Source organism: Ochotona curzoniae, unplaced genomic scaffold (assembly GCF_017591425.1).
Source record: "Ochotona curzoniae isolate NIBS_2020 unplaced genomic scaffold, NIBS_Ocur_1.0 contig_4558, whole genome shotgun sequence".
In the NCBI taxonomy this organism is placed as follows: domain Eukaryota; kingdom Metazoa; phylum Chordata; class Mammalia; order Lagomorpha; family Ochotonidae; genus Ochotona; species Ochotona curzoniae.
Window position 1 is genome coordinate 1,009,146 of NW_024466327.1, and position 10,494 is coordinate 1,019,639.

The window sequence follows — 10,494 nt, forward strand, 5'->3', positions numbered from 1 at the left end:
CACATGGGATTTTGCTTTGTAATTTATTTCAAGATGTATGTGCATGCCTCTGTGTGTGTGTGTAATGCTTTCAAATAATGCCTAAAAAAGACCCACTGAAATCATTATTTTTGGCAAAGCATTATCTTGTGTGGCTTTCCTAGGGTGGTATCTGAGTGCTCAGGTGATGATATAAGTGACAAAATTATATTGCATCAGTTTGCTACAAAGACAGCTGTATGCCATGTGTGAGAGGAACAAGAACATGAATGAGGAATTTGGTATGAGAGTCGTATGCACTGCTTTTTCTAAAATAGTCATAATGCATATTTATATCTTTTCAAATAGGGTTGAAAGGCTTTGATAATATAAATTCCCAAATGTCCCAATTCTTCGTTTCTGTGAAGGGAATTACTAGTTAGGATTACTTCAGTAAATTGATTTTAGAAATGTTCCTCTCTCTTGCCTCTTATCAAATGGTTACAGCAGATTATCAAGGATCTTAACGAGGTGGTAAGTGATTGCAGTGCCAACTGCTTTGCTTCACCTCACTGTTTTTGCTTGGGTAAGCTGAATTTAAGGATTCCGATAACTCATTTCCCCATTTCTCCAAATCAGAGGTAGTGTGAGTTTCAGATAAGCAGAATTCACACTCTTAAACTACATTTAAATACAAACCTGAGAATTTTCTCAAGTTCCTCACCCCGCTGTAATTCTGTTGAGTTACAGCACTTGCAGGTGGCAAACCTTTGTATTCACAGAGAGCACAGCTGCTTTCCAAGTCATGATAAAAATCTCTGATTGAAATTCCTACAGCATATTTCATTTCTGGGTTGGCATTTGAATTATAGAGTGAAAACTGTGCTCTAAACTTCGCTAATTCTTTGTTTGCATGTAGGAACACAGTACTCTCAAGGAGCTTATCTAAATATTCAGCTACTTCCTTTCTGTGGCATTGGCACAAAATGGACTGCAGTTATTCTGACCCAGGCTGTTGCCAGTGACCTTTGTAAATGATGGTTTGAGTTTTGTATTCCAAAGGAGCCAAGTCAGCATTTTTAAATATTCTGATGGATATAACTCAGTCTACCAGACAAGACCTGGGGCCACTCTGGGCCAGGTAATTGTACCTCTTCTCCACATAGATCTACCCCAGGCCTGACTCGGACTCCCTGGAGAGGTGAGGCAGGACACTGTTCTGCGGTCTACCTTTTACTTGATGTCAAGCAGCTTTCTGCAAGCTACTAATTCCAAACAGCTGTCTTGAAAATGCAGTGTCCTGCAGTGGACCAAATGACGATAGCTACCTTCTTGGACAAAGCTATGTAAGAAGTGTACGAACTGTGCCTTTTGTCCTTGAGAAGCTTATAGTCTAATTGCGAGTGTAAGATTGACATCCCTAAACCAGAGATCGACAATGTCTTATTAATGGAAAGAATAATTAGAACATTAAACATGGAAACTCCCTACATTTTTAGAGAAATCATAATGGTCTACCCAATTGTTTTGCAATCTATGAATGCATCTAGGACCTGCTCTCTCTCTCTATATATATGAAATATATATTTATATATTTGAAATATATATTATATATTTATATATTTGAAATATATTTTTATATTTTATATATATTTATATATATTTTTTCTCCTAGATGTTTGCCTTGGGACACAATATTAACACAAAAAAAAATCCATGTGAGAAAATATGTACAGATTTTTGTTGAAAAATGCATCCTCTGGAGCAAGAGTAAATTGGAAAAAGTCTTTCTGTATCACAATTTAAAATAGAGGGCTCCTCAGAATTTGTCATTGCAAAGCCACATTAAATCCTGGAGAAATTAAGGGCAGGTCTTCCTGACAAAGGGTTAATAATTCTGTCTTCAGTAGAGAAGCGTTTAAATGCATGAGCTCATAATTTTTCAGGGTGTTGCCAAATGAAGGAATAACAATTACTGCCTAAGCCAGAATAAAAAATGGTATGGTGTGATTTCATAGATAATCAATATGGAGGCTTGTTCAAAGATCACACGTAAGAGTCTCCAAGTAAAATGACTCCTGGAGCCTAAAATAGAGATGTAATTAAGCAATAAGACATGACAGGAATAACATTTCTCAGCGATTATAGCATGCCTCAGGGGATAAGTCACTAGGCCAAAGGTTCATGTGAGGAGTGAAATAACAGCCTGCAATGTATAGTGTCACTGCTATTAGAGGGAGAAGGAAATGAATAATTGGAGTTAGAAGAGGCATTTCATGAGCCATTATTTCAGTTGTTGGAGAACACTGCCGTGTGTACATGTAGCAATTAGTGGTATGCAGTTTTGTGTAGTTGTGTGTTTGCACCGCATAATTAAAATTTTGCAGATTTGGCTATCACATTCACTTAGCCAAGCTGTAAACAGAAAATTCAGACTGAAACTGGAAAATCTAATGCCGTGGATATGGAGTTGCAGTCTAGTCGAATCATCATTACCGTTTCCTTTCGCCTAACTTCTTTTACAACTGAGAAATGACTGCAGCAATCACATTGAGTCGCTTCCATATTTTGGCTGATTTAGCTTTATGTGCATTTTGCAAGGAGCGACTCAAACGTTGACCCTGAAGAACCCTGCCATTTTGGACTTGGTACCATTTTAAATATCTGCTTCCCCTAGCTCTCGGGTTTCTTAAGATTCGTGTGCCCTTGAGGTTCAAATTTGTGTTGTCTGCCAATCCGTAACCCTGTTCCCACCAATCCACTGTAACATGGCTTTCCCCTTGTGGCCACTCCCCCCTTGGTCCCCCTAGTCCTCGCTCTCCATCACAACTACCAATACCCTGTGGTCGGACAGACCTATTCACCAATCAAATCCCTCATGGCCCCATGATGCCCGCCCTTCACCACATAAAGGCATACTGCGGCGTGTCTGCCACCATTGTCCTACCCTCCTTGTCCTGTCGGCCTCCTCGCGCCCTCTTCCCTTACAGCACCCTCCTGCCACTATGGCAGGATACGTCTCTCTCGCCATTTCCCGCTCTTGGCTTCCGCTCCCAAACCGGCAGCCTGTAGGCTTGTTGGAATGAAGCGTCCTGTGTGACTCCGGGCATCTGTTGTTTCGGGTTGTGGCAGCACATTGAAAGGAGCTTATCTGAAAAGAGCTAACACGTTTGTCTCAGAAGTTACCAACAGACTTGGCCTCAAAGGCATGGATCTAGAAACACCTCTGTAACTTTTTCTTCCATAAGTTGCTGGTGGAAGAGAAGGTGGACTGGAGAGCCTGTGACCCCTAGAGTCCACCATGGTGGTAGCAAGTATTTGTCACCAGGGTAGGATGATGTCACAAGATAGGATAGAAAATGCCCAAACACTGACAGAGGCTCAGAAAATCCTAGCACATAGTAGCACTTGTTTTGTTTATTTATTTGTTTGTTTATTTATTTATTTATAAAGATGTATTTATTTAGTGGAAAGTCAGCTATACAGAGAGGAGGAGAGACAGAGAGGAAGATTTTCCGTCCGATGATTCACTCCCCAAGTGAGTGCAATGGCCCATGCTATGCCAATCCAAAGCCAGGATCCAGGAACCTCTTCCAGGTCTCCCACATGGTTGCAGGGTCCTAAAGCTTTGGGCCATCCTCAACTGCTTTCCCAGGCCACAAGCAGGGAGCTGGATGGGAAGTGGGGCTGCCGGGATTAGAACTGGTGCCCATATGGGATCCCAATGCGTTCAAGGCAAGGACTTTAGCCACTAGGCCACGCCACCGGGCCCAGTAGCACTTGTTTTAATGCTGAATTCCTCTTCATGTGTCTAGGATTGTTACTGATGATTTCAATAGATAGTTAAAAATCTGAATAAAATTTGAAAAGGAGAAAGTTTTCAGTGAGCCTTAACATCTTTGATGAGGTACAGAACAGGGCTGTATCCTGGACAGAAATCTAGGAAAATGATAGCTTTTCTCAGCTAGGCCGGTGCCTATTAGAGGTGACCTTGAAATCAGCTTTCAGGAAAACAGAGAAAAACTGTTGTATAGATCTTGGGGAAACTTTAGATCAGCAGGTTGCCTCTCTGGAGAGTGTATGATGCATTCTAGGTAGAGGGCAGGCCGGCGTAGGTCCAACAAGCTCTGGCTGTTTCCCAAAACAAGGCAAGAGCGTCAACATGTCTTCCAGTCCGGTTCTTGGTTATCTGTCTGGGCTTACACCCCCCCAGCTGCAACTGGTTTCCTTGGTCCCGTGGTGCTCTGTGTGGATTGGGTCTGCATCATCCTTAGAGAGTCCGAATTGAGATTCCTTTGCATCTGGCTCTTTCTTGACCACTTCAATACCTTATTCAGCATCACAGAGAATGTTGGGTTCACCTCTTTTACCACCCTGCGATCCTGGAGAAGCCTCTGAGGCAACCCTCAGCCCCTTCTGTTTTACACATGTGAGGCAAGTTTTCTGGCATAACACTGGGTAGAGAATATTCTGCAGTTTTCCCAGGTCTCGTTGTTTTCAAAATGGGAGCTGCCCTCGCTCATGCCAGGGACGTAAGGAGGGGAGACCACAGGAGACAAGGGAAAAAGCCCCTCTCACACATATCTCACCCTCTTGCTTTGCCTTAGAATCGCCTCTTGTATCCCAGCCAGGGGAATTTTTATCTTACGTGGGCAGGGGAAAAAAAAAATTGGCTCCAATTGATCAAATAGTCTTCCAAATCTTTTTTGTCTGAAGCCCGAAGCCCAGCTTTTTCAAGCCAAGAATTTGTCTCTTTTGTTCTGTGGTTCTGCTGTGACAACCCTCCCTTGAGGCAAGGAATGACTCACGGTCTAGCTGCCCGGATGATGGGGGAGGGTCAAGGGGTAACAGGAAATCACGGAGAAAAAAATACTTTGGTTAATACAGCCAAATATTATCCTGCTCCATTAAGACTTCTATTCTTTCCTATTCCCTGTTAAGTAGAGATCAACGGGTCTTTCGCCTTTCTTAGGAAATGTCGACATTAGCAGAACTTCCTTGGGATGTGTGCAGTAGAAATCAACTCATTCTTGTCCGGCCTTCCCCCCTGAGAAAATGAAATGCAGGTGCTAGGGAAAGGGGTGGGAGGGAAGGACTGAAGCCTTCGACAGAAATGTGATCGCGCTTCATGCACCAAAGGTCTACATTTTCATGAGAACCAGGCTTTCTCTGGTTTCTGTCCGTTTCTGCATGTTGACCTTGTTCACTCCTTTCATGGCTTTCTCTTTCCTTCTGAAGATGGCATCTAAATGTATACCGCTCCTGCTACTGCGTGAACACCGAAATCTCTCACTGGAATGTTTGCATGCTGATGGAAATTCTTCTGAATGGGTCAACATGGCCAATGATCCGTCCACTCTAGCTGGAGAGTGCTTGCACAGGACGCAATCCTGTTTTACAGAATGTCTATAAAATACTCAACACCAATGGAAGAAGGGAAAATTCTTGAAAAAGTAGAGTTTAATCTCTCAGATATCTAGTTTGCCTTGCCCTAGGTAGGACTAATTCCACATTTACTAAACTACCTAGGAAGTTAAGGTTTGCTAATGACTGTAGAATGATACTGGTTATTTTTATTGGTACTTGTGGATATGCCCCCTCTTCTGTTAGACACTAGCAAATTTTGTGCAAGAATTTAGCTCCCCTCCCTTACAAAATCAAACACAAGAACTGCACAATACAGTCAATGCATTCAAAAGTATGCATTGAATGGGCAAATGAATGGGAATGTAGGAAAGAGTTTGAGTCAAAGATCCCTGTAAAAGGATAAATAGAAGATTATTAATATTATAGAACTAATTTTTGAAAGGAATCGATGCCTTTTCTGGTAGAGAACTCCTGGAATTTTCTCTAGGCAAGGAAAGAGTTAAGCAATCTTGCTCTGTTCACCGACTTCTGACATGATATAAAACACTACAATTTGGGCTTTTCCATTTTAGCTGACATATTTGAAGTTGATGAATATTTTGATTTGTGCCAGTCTTAGGCAGTTTTAAATGCTAACCCTGCAGGAGTCAAGAAGTCCAGTCATAATCATAACAATATGCTTGTCAGTCAAAAGCACCGGAAGATTGTGTAGGTGCAAAGAAAGCATTTTCCTCCAAAAGGAAACAGGCCAATTGAAATCACCTACTTTTCAAGGCATTGAAGTCAAAACTGTTACCAGCTTCATGGTGTGAAAATCCAGGTCTGAGCACCGCATGGTCTTCCTCCAGTATGTCCTGGGGCTATCTAGCCAAAAAAACAAGTTACAGTGTAAAGTTCAGAAGAAATTAGAGGAAAGGAAAAGCATCAGCCATCAAGGTTGATTTCCCCATCATTATCCGCAGGTGACATTTTCAGCAGGGAATGTTGAATGAATTCTCTTCCTTTCCTGAACTCCCGTGTACCTTGGGATATTTGTACAGAGCCAACTAAATCAGAGAATTTGTGCAGTTACATAAGCTCTAGGCAGAAGATTTTGTTGGGGTTTTTTTTTTTTTTTTCTTCTTTTCCTTTTTTGCCCTGAGCAGACTGAGCATCGATCCTCAGTAGAATTGACCTGCAGGTTATACCATAGAAATTGCTTGCATTATAATAGGCAACTTTGAAAAATCCCCCTAGAATTGCATTCATTAGAGATAGAGAAAAGGCAGAAACCCAGTGTGGGAGGAAGAAAAGATGACTTTTGAGCAGCCAGGAGAAATGGGTTTCAGAATTGGAGGCAGCCCAAAAATGATTCAGATCATTGGGCCTGTTGGTGTCAGGACCTTCTTGTTTCAATGTTAGTGTGACCTTAACAATTCCAGCTGCTCAACAAGTTTGCGCAGCAGCTTTACCCCTCCAAGGAGAATTAAAACACAGATCTGGTGCACCCCTTCCGACTTTATTGCCTCAATAGTAGCTTTTGCCTGGAAATGAACTGGTTAAATCAAAAGTTACTGTAATAGAAAGTACACCTTTAACCCCCAAAGAATTCCATATACCCCATGCGGATATCAAAAGAATCTCCTCCTGGGAAAGAGCAATGTGGAAAGCAGGGAGGAACAAAAATCTGGTTTTCAGAGTCCGCTGGGAGAGTCAGACAAATATGAGCAATCACTTCATGCAGTAGATAAATTTCTCACATTCTTCAAGCACTTTTATTGGCTTAATACTAATATGTCCAGTTGTATGAACACCAACTCTGTCCAAAGAATCAGTGGGTACTTAAATACACACACATATATATGCATATCTGTGTACACACAGATTATACATATATAATATATATATCATTTGTGTATTTATTTATTTATCTGTATTAGTTGGTCACTCTTAAGATCATCTACAAATATATCCATGATTACCCTCAGTTTTACAGATGAAGAAATAGCTTCAAAGGGAGGAAATCATTTAGTAATTACAGAGCAATAGGATGTTTCTTTATTACTAACCTAAGTTCAATTTTCCATGTTCTCTATTGCTTCACAATGCAATGAACACTCTGATGTTTAAAGCATATCACAGCTTATCCCATCCTTCCTCTTTTTCTGTGTCTCTTAATTTTCTGCTGGAAGAATCTTTCTTTCCGTTTAAGCTGTGTCTACTCTTTGTCCCTAAGCGAACTTTTCGTAGACCTGCTCTGCCCTTCCAAGTACAATTTCCCCTTTCTCTTGTCTAAGCTCTCTCCATCCTTCGGGCCTTTGCCAGATCTCTCTGCTCTTAGAGGCTTTTCAAGGTTGATTGATCCTTATCTATCTTCCTTATGGTATCTCTTACAGTAATAGTATTCTCTAAAGAGCATGTGGTCAAAGTTAGCACTGTGGGTGCAAGAGTTAGACTGCTGCCTACGACACAGCATATGGGCGCCAGTTCAAGTGCCAGCTGCACCACTTGCTGTGCAGCTCCTTCATAACACGGCTTCACAGGCAGGAGAAGATTGTCCAAATACTTGGAGCCCTTCCCCTCCCCAGGAAACAACTGGATGGAATTCTAGAGTCCTGATATCAGCCTCTCCCATGCCTGGCCTTGACCTCACTCATTTCTGGCCATGTTGGCCATTTGGGAAGTGAATCAGTAGATCAAAGTTTTATCTCCTTCTCTCTTTCTCTCCCTGTCTCTAACTCTGCCTTTCAATCGATAAGTTAAAAAAAAAAAAAAGACTGTGTGTTAAAATAGAAAATATGTAGGCTTTAAAATCAGACACATTTAGTTTGAAATTCAGGCTCTTTCCCTAAAAAACTTTCACAATGTAACCTCTCTAAATTTTCCTCATGTGTAAACTAGGAATAAAAATATCTACCTTCGAGAATTGAATTCTTGGGAACGTCAAATAAAGTTACATACACAAAACGCCCACTCTATTATACCACAAAGCAAATCAGCCAGCTTTTGCCTCTGTCTTCATTACTTTAGCCTTGGCACCTAGAAGAATTTCTAGAACATAATAAATGCTCAGTCCATCTAATAAATGAATTAATCACTATTTGGTGCTTAGTAAACATTCGTTCTATTCATTTAAGCCCAGTGTTATTTGGGAAACAGGGTCTTGCGCATGGATCTCTTGGCTTCTCACTGTGGGGAGCCTTGATAAATGTTTTCTCATGAGCTCTTGGCCTTCTGATTTACTAGATAATTCCCATGAGCATATAAAGACACCATTACCATGGCAGTTAACCCATGTGTCCGAGAACCCTAGTGGTGTTCCTAATGATAAAAGCAACAGCAGGATAAAAAGAAGAATGGTGTTGCAAAACAAGGAGCTAGAGTAAGGTGTTAGGAGCACAGAGCATTTATTGCCTATTCCGTCTGCTTGTCATGTGGAATGTACTGTAAATCTCAAAAATAAAAAGTCAAAGTATTAAGAGCATTGAAGAAACAAAGAAAGGAATGAGATAAAAAGGAGGGAGCTGAGGAAGAAGGAAATTGGAGAGGGAGAAGAGACAGAAAGAAGGAAGGAAAGGGGGGGGGGAAAGATCAAGATGTTAGCATGTTCCCTCAAAGCTGCATCTCTTGTATGGGTTCCCAGGCAGCTTATGATCAGGCCGGCTCCAACTGTTGCCTCAGAGGACCCTAAAATCCCACAAGGACACTGGTATTTAAAGTCACAAGTTTTGTACACAGTTTCTCCTTCAAAGATCACGTCAAGCTACCGTATCATCAGCATCTTCCCTCTGTGGCTGTAACCAAAAAAAAAAAAAAAATCAGATCATATAGGTTGGATCTCTTCTTAATGTGGATCCAAAGACTTCTCCAGATTGTTGAAAGCCAGCTTCCAAGGAGAGGCAGTGACGTCATGCAGTGGAGAGAGCGTGGAGCGGCAGGGACAAGCGTCTCTTGGCATGATGGAAACCACATGTGCCACTGTGGAATTCTATTGCTCCATTTCAGGTGGATGCACGTTGCTTTGAAGAAATGGAAGCCATTTCCATCTCCATTTTCCCTGATTTATGCAGCAGCCCCAGAGGGTCCAGACAGGTTGGAAAAGATTTGGTAACAGGAGAAGTGACAAGGGTTGAAAAAGTATGTTTTGTAAAATACTGTGAACTTGACTCCCACTCTAAATTTTTGCCTTGGGCAATGTGTACGTTCCAGTGTTTAAATCACGTTAGTAGTTTAAGTCAGATTGGGGGTGAAAGACTACACAACTCTCTGAATTAGGACTGGATTGTTTTGGCAAAAGTGTTGGCTAAGCTGATGAAACGTACATCAGTTCTAACAAGGAATCTGTGATTACACAAAAATCTAGTGCCCTTCACCACTCTCCACCCCTTCTTAGCACTCACCTATTGGTATTTTTTCCAATGTGAAAAGCAGAGCATAGTAAGAGTTTTTTTTTTTATTTGACAAAAAAAAAAAAAAAACATGATGCATTCAACCCAAAAGAGAACTGGAGTCACCAAGGATGCAGGGAGAGAGTACAAGGCAGAGTTAACAGCCTGGACACCAGCAGGAAAGCTGGGAACGGGAAGAATGAGATAGGTGGTGGCCGCAGGTGAGCCATACATCCCACAGCGTGGAACAGCAGTCACAAATTTCAATGGTTGGTACAAAAAGCCATACTGGCCAGCACGCAACAGCTGGCATTCTCACCGTTGCCCCAGGACCCTCCGTGACTATACAAGTAGGCGATATATCTGGGCAGGTCTCATCTTTGTCCTTCTCTTATTCTTTAGGCTATACATCTTTTAAGTTCAGATTCTAATCATTTATTCTTTTTTTTTTTAAAGATTGGAAAGTCAGATATACAGAGATGAGGAGAGACAGAGAGGAAGATTTTCCGTCCGATGATTCACTCCCCAAGTGAGCACAATGGCCGATGCTATGCCGATCCGAAGCCAGGATCTAGGAACCTCTTCTGGGTCTCCCACACGGGTGCAGGGTCCCAAAGCTTTGGGCCGTCCTCGACTGCTTTCCCAGGCCACAAGCAGGGAGCTGGATGGGAAGTGGGGCTGCTGGGATTAGAACCAGTGCCCATATGGGATTCCTGTGTGTTCAAGGCGAGGACTTTAGCTGGTAGGCCATGCCACCGGGCCCTCTAATCATTTATTCTCTCAGTGGTTCATGGGTACCTGT